Source organism: Chiloscyllium plagiosum, chromosome 20, assembly GCF_004010195.1.
Source record: "Chiloscyllium plagiosum isolate BGI_BamShark_2017 chromosome 20, ASM401019v2, whole genome shotgun sequence".
Lineage (NCBI taxonomy): Eukaryota > Metazoa > Chordata > Chondrichthyes > Orectolobiformes > Hemiscylliidae > Chiloscyllium > Chiloscyllium plagiosum.
In genome coordinates this window covers 25240524-25251366 of record NC_057729.1, presented here as the reverse complement: position 1 = coordinate 25251366, position 10843 = coordinate 25240524, and the positions used below count along the sequence as shown (strand labels likewise).

The following is a 10843-nucleotide window of genomic DNA, read 5'->3' as shown; positions in this document are numbered from 1 at the left end:
GTATCTCTGAGGAGTGCGAGACTCTCAGCGATTTTCCTGCCCGGTGCAGCACAGGTTTGGTCAGGGTGAATCACTGACCCCAGAGCAGACCTGACCCGGTTGGCGATGACCTTTGACAAGATTTTGTAGTCTGTGTTTAACAGTGAGATCGGTCTCCAATTTCTAATTTCTTCCCTCTCCCCCTTCCGCTTGTAGATGAGGGTGATGATGCCTTTTCTCATGGATTCACTCATGGTACCTGCTCGAAGCATACTGACATACACCTCCAGCAGGTCCTGGCCAATCAAGTCCCACAGAGCGGAATAGAGCTCGACCGGTAAGCCGTCGCTTCCGGGAGTTTTATTCTTTTCGAAGGACTCGAGGGCCTTGGTCAGCTTGTCCAGAGATAGCGGCTGGTCCAGCCTCTCCCATGTTCTGTCGTCTAAGACCTCCGTGATAGAGGACAGGAGCGACTGGGAGGCCGCGCTGTCGGTCGGCTTCGCGTCATACAGACTGGCGTAGAAGGATTTACTGATCCTCATGACGTCAGCCTGAGATGACATTATCAGTGTTGATAAGAAAATTCTAATGTCAAGATTGCTGACGAATATGAGCATTGTTTTTTCTATGTACTGATGATGTTGTGCAGGATATTCCTTTTGATGAGAGTGGGGAAGAGATCTGGTGACAAGACAGTGCTGAGAAACCAGGCCCATCAAAGCTATAGCATCTCGTTCTGTACAATTTTTACAGAACAAATCACAAGATGTATCAAATATCCCTCAAAAGAAATTCTGTGCAGATGAATATTTACATATATTCACTGCAAACATACCACAGTCACAGAATATTTTGAGATGACTGAACTTTGGTTTGCAATCAAGTTTCAGTCAGAAGAAGACAATATCATTGCTCTGATCTTTCGTAATTTTTCCCTAATGCTTCTATGGTGTTTTTGTACAGCATTGCTTCATCATAATTACTTCATTCCAACTGCTAAATGGTACCTTTATTAAATTTTGAATTTTATCTAACTATTGGGATTTACCCAATTTACTATTTACCCAATTGTCTCAAATCTCTCAGACTTCCCTAGAGCTTCATGGGTGCCATATTATTTATATTTTAAAAGTCCTGTAATATTTGTTGTGACCCTTCCTTTCATAGTGCTGTTCCTACATGATGAAGCAAATTGGAAATGCTACGAGTGAATTAGTGAGAAACAAATCCCCCGAAAAAGATTACTTAGTATTCATAAATAACTTCATAATCAAAATGAATAAATCATCCCTGCTTCAAGTAAGTCCCCATTTCTAAAAAGGAATTGTGTTGATGGTGAGACAGTTTGTAAGTTGCTAAGCAACAGACTTACAGCTAACTGAAGGCAGAAAACAAAGTAGCTGCAGTGGCTAGATAACTGAAACAAAAGCAGATTGTGGTTGAAGTACACTACAAATCGGAAGAACTGACAAAGAACCAGAGATAAATAACTGACAAATTGTTATAATGGGTATAGACAAGCGGATATTACCAATAAACAGCATTGAAAAAGAAGAAAACAGAGGAGAGGGAAATGGCACGTTCATGGAAAAAAACCCCATAAAACATTCAAGAGGAATTGGAAATTCCTTGATGGCTGATAATATCTGAGACAGTTGCAGGTAATATGAGAGAAGTTCAATACACTTAAGTCTCTGAGACAATGTGAATATTTTCAATAAGACAGAAGCACCAGAAACCAAAATTGTGAATTAACCTCCATCCCCACAGCAGCCTAGCAACCCGAGAAAACAAGAAGCATTTCAAAACAAAACAGAAGGTTCTGGAGAAAGTCAGCATGTCTGGCAGCATTTGGGGAGAGAAAACAGAGTTAACATTCTGAGTCCAGTGACCCTTCTTCAGAACTGACTGTAGCAAGGAAAGAGTGGTAAATATATTGAAAACAGGGTGGGGTGGATAGAGGGTGAAAAGGAGTGAGCAGGTAAGTGGATGTATAACCTAGAGACAGAGAAAGACAGCTAGGCAGACATAAGGTTGGATAATAGTAAGCCAGGTAGAAAGAAAATCTGATATTGTATGGGAAAATGGGTTGGAAGCATGACAAGGCTTGGAGTGAAGTTGGGGGTGGTGGGGTGGGGGGGTGGGGGTGGCGCGGTAAAGATATGGAAGGAGGTGTTCAGGTTCTAAAATTATTGAACTCGATATTGAGTCCAGAGGGCTTCGGGCTTCCAAAGTAGAAACTGAGGTGCTGTTCTTTCCTGGAGCAGTGCAGCAAGCCTGAGATGTTGGCTTGGGAACGCAGTGTGTTGAAGTGCCAGGCAACTGAAAGTTGGTGGCCATTTAGTAGACAGAACATAAGTGTTCTACATAGCAGATCGACACTGAAGGTAAAGGCTATCCACTAAAGAACATTCTACTGATGAATTTTGATGATGGGTCTATATTCCAAGCACCAAACCAATCCTCTCCCCAGTCATTACTTCCTTTAAAGAGATATAGTAAAAATTTACAATATTAACTGATTGGTTCCCTCCACAGAAGCTGAGTTACTGGCTGAGTGCTGAGCATAGTGAAAGCTGCTTCCACTATGATGCAGCTGATGCTGCAGAAATTGCACCTGTGACAATGGTGCTCCTTTAACAAGGTTATGTTGCCCTTTGCTTTTCTTTCAGAGAGGTCGTAAAAACAGCAATTTCAAAAAGTCTGAGTTTAACTACTTGTACAATGAAAGGGGAGTGGCCAGTTCTCCCAGCTCAGCTTTTGTCTGGTTTGGTTTGGTTTTAGTAGTCTGGCTGTTTACTGAAAACAGGCAGTCAGTTGTGAAGCTGCCAGACCCAAAGAAGCAGGCCCATGCTGATCCTTCCTCTCTCTGATATTTCTCCTATAATATCCTGTGTTTCATTTTACCTTTGTGGACAAGAGGTGTTTATGGGGATTGTTGCACATATTTGGAAAAGCATCATTAAGTTGGGGTGATCTGTTGGGCTTTCGGATAGGCTAAGTTATTCCATATTCTGTTCTTCTTTATGTTTCATTTGTTAATCTTGCAAATAAATTTTGTTTTGTTTAAACTGTGCATTGGCCAGCTGCATCACTCCTGGAATATCCACCTGCTTAAAACAACTGGCAAAGTTAGGGTCTGGGGTACTTTCTTGAAATGTTGTGAGGGGGTCTGGCCTGATCCGTAACAGTACCCATGTTTGACAAATGAATTCTATGCAAGTCCAATGACCTAGAGTGGGCATCCACAATGACTAAGAACTTAAGCTCATAAAACAGCTAGCAGAGTCAACATGTAATCAAGTCCAGGACTTACCTAGCCATTCTGACAGGAGCTGCTAGTCCCTCTTTGAGTCTCCAGCAGAGTGGTGGGAAACAAGCAAAGGGAACATCAAGAGGCACTTTATCCTCAAAGGTGTTCAGAAGGCAATAGAGAGGTGGACAAAACTGTCCAAACTCTAGAAAAGCATGCAAACCTACTCTTGCTACAGACAATGATGGTCGATGTCATGAAGGATCTCCAGGAGGTGAAGACCCGAAAAGCCTTGCACTTTGTCTCCGAAGCCTCGAAGATAATGTTTTAGTCCAGGTTCCACACTGTGGAGCAAGATGAGACATGCTTGCAGTTCATCTTCCAGAAAGTGCACAAGGAGAACTCTGTGCTCAGCAGTCTAAAGGAAGAAAATGTCATTTCAGTCTTACATGCTGAGGAACAGCAAATCGTTTTTGGCCAGACTTTATGACATGAAGCTCACAGACAGAACAACCTTCCAGTCATTCCTGTCATCTATCACAAAGGTCTTAGACAACAGCACGTGGGAGAGGCTGGACCAGCTATTATCTCTGGATGAGGTGAACAAGGCTCTCAAGTCCTCAGAAAATAATAAAACTCCTGGAGGCGATGGCTTACCAGCTGAGATGTATTCACTTCTTAGGATTTGATTGGCCAGGAAGTGTATGACAATATGTTTCTGGCAAGTACCATGTATAAATTGATGAGGAAAGGTAACATTTCCTTTACCTTCAAGTGGACGGGGGAGAGGAGGAAAGTAGAAATTTGCAGCCAGTATCATTGCTGAATAGACAGACTACAAAATTCTGTCTAAGGTCATCACCAACCGGGTCAGGTCCACTCTGGGATCGGTGATCCACCCCAACAAATCTGTGCTGTGCTCCTCAGGGATATGATTGCCTTTGAGCAGGACAGGGGCTGATGCATTGCTCATCAGCCCAGACCAGAAGAAGGCCTTAGGCAGGTTACCATCCACATACATGTGAGGAAAGTGAGGACTGCAGATACTGGAGATCAGAATCGAAAAATGTGGTGCTGGAAAAGCACAGCAGGTCAGGCAACATTCAAGGAGCAGGAGAGTTGATGGAGACTCTCCTGATGGAGAGCTTATGCTTAAAACATTAACTCTCCTGCTCCACGGATGCTGCCTGACCTACTGTGCTTTTCCAGCACCATACTTTTCAACATACATGTGGGACATGCTCTCCAAAATGGGCTTTGGGGGGAAATTCTGCCATGGATCCAACTGCTCTATGCCAACATCGTTAGTGCAGTCTTAGTCAATGGGTGGTAATCAGAAAGCTTCCTGATCAGATCCAAAGTCAGGCAGGGCTGCCCGCTCTCTCCTGTCTTGTTTGAGTGTTGTATAAAGCTCTTTGCTGAGTCGATCAGGAAGGATGTGACCCTGAGAGGAGTGACTATTCCAAGCAGCAGAGACCAGCAGGTCAAATTGCCCCTGTACTTGAATAGCATCGCCGTTTTCTGCTCGGATCCATTGACAGTGTGCAGACTGGTGAGCATCTGCGACCAGTTCGAAGTGGCCTCGGGAGCCAACATAAATCAAGGCCATGTTCTTTCGGAACCTGGCTTACCAATCCTTCATTCCTTTCACCATCAGGACAGATTTCCTGAAGGTGCTGGGAATATGATTCGGAGGGGTCAGGGCGTGCACAAAATCTTGGGAGGACCATATTGCTAAGGTGATGCAGAAACTGGTCTTTTGGGAGCTCTGCTCCTTCTCCATTGCGGGTAAAAACCGGATCACTGGATGTGAGACACTCTGTCTGTTGTTGTATGTGGCACAGGCCTGGCCCATTCCCCGAAACTGCGCTGTTAAAGTTACCCAAGCCATCTTCTGTTTCATCTGGAAGCCTACGATGGATTGGGTCTGCAGGAACTTCGTGCACAAAACTCTGGATGGCAGGGAAGACCATACCCAATGTTGTACTCATCCTGATGGCCACCTTTGTCTGTGGCTGCATCAAGCTGTGCATTGACCCTAGGAATGCAAACACCAAGTGTAACTACGTACTGAGTTTCTACCTGTCCCCGCTGTTGTGAAGGATGAGACTGGCCTCACTGCTGCAGAATGCTCCCAAGTAATTAGACAGTTCTGTATTACTTGTCAAGAAATTTGCAAAGAAAAACACCTTTGATCACCAGTCCATCAGAAAGTGATCAGCACACTGCATCCTCGAGACCCTGAGGGAAAGAGAGAGGGTGGATCGTGTTGCGTGGTTCCCTAAGCAGACTGTCAAAGTCATTTGGCAGAATGCCTCACTATCAGAACTTTCTAACAAGCATCAAGACATCGCTGAGCTGGTGTTGAGAAGGGCACCACCTATGAGATCCTTCATGCATGCCTGTTTGGCCTGCGCCACAGTATGCTTGCCTCAAAGTGACTCCAGGGGGTGTTGAGAGTGTTACACGTCTCCTTCTGGAATGTGCCTTTGCAAAGGAAGCTTGGAGGAAGGTGCAGTGGTTTGTGTCGAGGTTTGTCTTGAACAGCTCCGAGATGCAGGGCTCTGTGCTCTATGGTCTAATCCTCCGACAGACATCAACTGCACTTGGAGGACCATCAACTCGGTGAAAGACGCTCTTTGGTCTGGCTGAGACTTGTTGGTCTTTCGGAACAAGGAGTTGACCCCGACTGAATGTTGCAAATTGGCATATTCCAAGGTCCAGGACTATGTGCTGAGGGATGCACTAAAGCTTGGGGCAGCTGCTGCCAAGATGCAGTGGGGAAAGACCACTGTCTGAGGTCTTCTTGCTGAAAGCAAATGGGGGGTCTGTTCAGTTATCAGACCCTCCTAATGCCTCAAATATATGAAAATATTAATTTTGCATGTGTAAAGGGATGTCTTTTTTTTTGGATAGAGTCCCATTTACTTGATATGCAACTGTACAGAACCGAACTGCTTTTGTGACAATGTATACATACAAAGCGACTTTTTAGGAATAAAGTATATTTTTGAAATAAAAAAAAGAAGGGGCTGGCAGTAATTTTTGTCCTTGCTGGCATTCTGGCCAGTGCCACTGCATCCATTCCTGGCCACCAGACATAACTTCATGAGAACATCTTCATTTTGGAAGCCCCTGGAATGACCCTGGTAGAGTTCAGCCAGGATCTGGCAGCAATCTTTGCTCAGGACAATCAATCTTACTCCTTATAATACTATGCCACCCCCTACGGTGATCTAGTCTCGCTGGGTCTAAAAAGGTTTCAATTCTAGTTGTGACAGCTCTTTTACTTCCCCCGTCACCACCAACTGTTTTAGTTTTGCCAGGATGAGATCTTTTTGTGTTGACAGTTGGATATTGTCAGCGTTGACTGGAAGGATGTCCCCAAAGTTTAAAATCAAAACAGACTGTTTCAGAAGAGGCACCAACAGTGGTGTATCTGCCAATGGGAGATTGCTCGAGGAATCTGCCTTTGCCACTTGGCCTCCTGAATGCTGTTCTGACTTGTAATCATATGCACTGAGAGTAAGGGCCCACTGCTGAATTTGACCAGAAGCTTTGGGCAGCATGGCCCTGTCTTCTGTACGTAGCCCTAGCAGGGGTTTGTGGTCTGTTACTGTTACAAATTTACATCCATAAAGGTATTGATGGAACTTTCTCACACCAATTATGATCGCCAAACCTCTCTTCTCTATCTGGGCATATTTGTGTTTGGCTTAAGCCAACGTCCAGGAAGCATACACTATTGGGCATTCCTCTCCGGTGGGCCTCTGGTGAGCCAACATCACCCCGATACCATATGGGGAGGCATCACATGGCAGCATTACTGGTCACTTCTGATCATAGTGAGTGAGCACCATAGATGACGATAGCTACTTTTTCACTTTCCTGGAGGCTACCTCTTTGCTACGTGACCATTTCCAAGGCTGACCCTTTTTCAATAGCAGGTGTAAGGTTGCCAAGATGGAGGTGAGGTTACGTATGAACTTTCTGTAATAATTCATCAGCCCAAGGAAAGACCTAAGTTCCAATAAACACATGAGAGCCGGGGCACCCTTGATCGTCCTCACTTTATCTTCAAAGAGGTGTGACCCAGTCTTGTTGACTCAGGCTCAAGTAGGCCGCTTAGGTTGTCTGGAGCACACATTTTTTCCTTCTAAGGCATACGCTTCCCTGGAGAAACTTCTAAGGACTGAGTCCAAGTTCTCTAAACGCTCCTTATTGGTCTTCCCTGTTATTAATATGTCATCTGGACAAATGACAATCTGGGGTAGACCTTGTAAAATGTTCTCCATCATCCATTGGAAAAGGGCACAGGCTAATGATACCCCAAAAGGCAGTCTTGTATATTGGCACAAACCCTTATGGGTATTACTTGTGGCATACTACTTGGACTCCTCATTTAGTCACAAATCCAAGTATGCCTGGCTCATGTACAGCTTCATGAATGAAAACCCCCCCAACCCCACTAAGGAAAGGATTTACCATTTATTAAAATCCCCACAAAGGCAAACCAACCTGTCAGGCTACACTATCGGTACGACCATTGTTGCCCACTCTGCAAAATGCACTGGTTTGATGATTCCTTCACTTTCCAGCCTCCTGATTTCTGCCTCCACTTTTGCATGTAAGGTAAATGGCACTGGGCAGCCCTTGAAGAACTGTGAAATTGCTTCCTGGTCAACATGTAAGGTGGCCTTGGCACCTTTGATAGTCCCGAGACTAGGGATGGGGAACCTGAGTACTTTTGGGGTACCAGTTGTGATCTTCTGTCTATTTGTCTGGAAATATTAAATCCACATTTTTAAAATCTGAGTACCATTTTTAGAATTTTTACTGGTAACCCAGTCATGTCAAAAACTAAGAAAAGAACATTAAAGGAAGAGAACAGAGTATTCAATGAAGAATGGGAATTTCAGTATTAGGTGATTGCTGTGGAAGTAAAATGACATGTTTGCTCTGCAACAGCAAAGAAATACAATGCAAATCAGCATTATGCAACTCATAAGCATCACAAATATGCTAAACTGGAAGGATCACCCTGAAAATCTGTACTTAAGAAAATGAAAGATCAAAAGCAGCAGCAGCAACCAGTATTTTAAACAATGTCTGGACAAGGGACTGACCTCACCGTAGCAACTTATAAGCTTGCATACATACTTGGAAGAAGAGGTACGCCATTTACTAATGTGGAAATCATAAAAGAATGCATTGTTGAAGTTGTCGGATGTTTAGATTCAGATAAGGTTAATAAGTACAAACAACTACCTCTTTCAAGAAGGACTATTTCTAATCAGCAACATGAATTAGCCCTCAGTGTAACAGAACAACACCATACAATATGCCAAAGTGAAGACATTTATTATTCGATTGCCTTGGATGAATCCACTGACATTACTGACTCAGCGCAGGTGTTATTTTTTATTTGTGCTGTAACTGCAGATTTTCATTTCCATGAGGAATTACTGGCTTTGGGTACCCTTATGGTGAGGACACATGGAATTGATATACAGAATAAAAGAATCTCTACAGAGTGGAAACAGGCCATTTGGTCAACAAGTCTATACTGACCCTCTGAAGACTAACTCACCTAGACCTATTCCCTTACCTTTAACTCTACATTTCCCCTGACTAAAGCGCCTAACCTACACATCCCTGAACACTATGGGCAATTTAGCATGGCCAATTCACCTAACCTTCACCACCTTCACTATCTTCAAAGAAAAATGCCATGAAGTGAAACTGAATTAAAGTAATTTAGTAAGTGTATGCAGGGATGGTGCACTTGAGAGGAAAACGTGAAGAATTCATTGCGTTACTGCAAAAAGAATTGCCAGATCCAGATACTTTGATTTCCTTTCATTGTCTTTTGTATCAATAGAATCTCTGTGCCAAATCTACTCTTTTAAGTAACACATTAAAGAAAGTTTTGGTACAGTAAACTACATTTGAGCAAATGTGTCATGGCATTGCCAGTTTCACAACATGCTTCAGCTTCATGGTGAAACATTAATGTGGATTTGCCATATCATTCCCAAGTGCGCTGGTTGTTACGAGGACAAATACGTGTAAAACGTTTATCTTTGCGAAAACAAATCACAAGATTTTTGAGAAATTGAATGAACCACATGAATTGTCAAAAGAGCATTTCTGCAGAAATGCTGCATTTTCATGTGATATAATGTCAAAGCAAATGATTTGTTTTTTTTTGCAAGATGAAGCTAAATCTATAAATGATATGTGGCTAAAGATCCAGGCATTTCGGAAAAAGCTGACCTTTTTCTAAACTCTCCTTACTGATCGAAACTTTCGATACAAACAAATCATTAAGGAAGTGTGACATGAATCTGTTCTAGAATCCTTGCTGAATACAATGAAATGTGTGAAAAACATGATCTCACACTGAAACTAGCTTTTCAACCATACCTGGTTTATAGCTTCAAAGCACCTGATGACTTTCAGATAGAATTCATTGAGCTCTCAGAAGATAATATTCTGACGTCTCTATTTGATGCGAAGAAGGATCCCACTGAAATATGAAAAAATGTTGTTGAATACCCACACCTATACCAACATGCTCGTTGAATGCTGTCTTGTTTTGGCATTACCGAATGTTGTGAATCAATATTTCATATGTGACACAAATTAAAATGCACTTGAGATCTCAGATGATGGATATTCACCTGAGACCAATTAAAATTAAGGTCAACGATGTTGGAACCAAATCTCTGATTCCTATTCCACAATAAGCAATCACAAAAAAGTCATTAACTGGCTTGTTGTCTAACTTTTTCACTTATTATTAGCTCTATTGTCAACTTTGCCAAACAAATAAAGGTGTCTGCTGAATTTTTATTTTGTTTAAAGTCCTCATATAATAGCAGGCTTTAATTAAAATTAGTAAATATGTTGATTTACTAATGCTAAATGTGGCCTAATAGGATCTCAGTAAACTAAAACATGGCCTTCCAATGTAAAAAGGATCCCCACTCCTGTCCTACAACTTCCTGAAAATCTTGCGGGTATTTCATTAGGACTTCACTTAGGCCACCATTTTCTAATCAAAACCTGTTGAGGTGAATCAAGGTGAATCTTTCTCAACCAATTCCACTCCATCAAGCTTGGATCCAAGCCTTTTACTACAACCAGTGGTAAATGCACCAACTGCTTTTCATAGGAGACCAGAACCCTTAATCTGTAATGGTTACCTGGTATACGTTCTCAGTCTGGCTGAGGCCTTGCATAAATTTAAGCATTGGAGTTCAGAGAAAGTCTTGTTAAAGACTGGTTCTGCAATTATTGATAGAGTTGCAACAGTATCGACCTCCATTTAACCAGGCACTTATTTTGATTGGCTCTGTATTGGATGTTGCTGAGCAATTTAATGTTCCAAACCACATGTAGGTGGGCTTTTCAGGCTGTGTGCTCTCCTGGAAACTGGCCCATGAGTTCTCTTACTCAAGTAAGGCCTTGTAAAACTCCTTTATTGTCTTGTGTCCACACACACCAGCAGCACCTACAATGGCTTGCTAACTCAGATCCTGAAGAACCGTTTAGCTATTTGGCTGAGGTTTGGCTTTGTTTTGGGGTTTGTAGTGAGCTGACCTAGGG

The 10843-nt window shown here is 42.7% G+C and overlaps 1 long non-coding RNA gene across 1 annotated transcript in view; it reads right to left on the bottom strand.

The window, feature by feature from the left end:
• LOC122559909 overlaps positions 1–10843 on the bottom strand; it is a 36963-nt gene that overhangs the window by 25389 nt on the left and 731 nt on the right. Inside the window, exon 2 of the long non-coding RNA XR_006314594.1 lies at positions 9659–9761. This is a non-coding gene — a long non-coding RNA (uncharacterized LOC122559909). The remainder of the gene's footprint in view (positions 1–9658; positions 9762–10843) is intronic.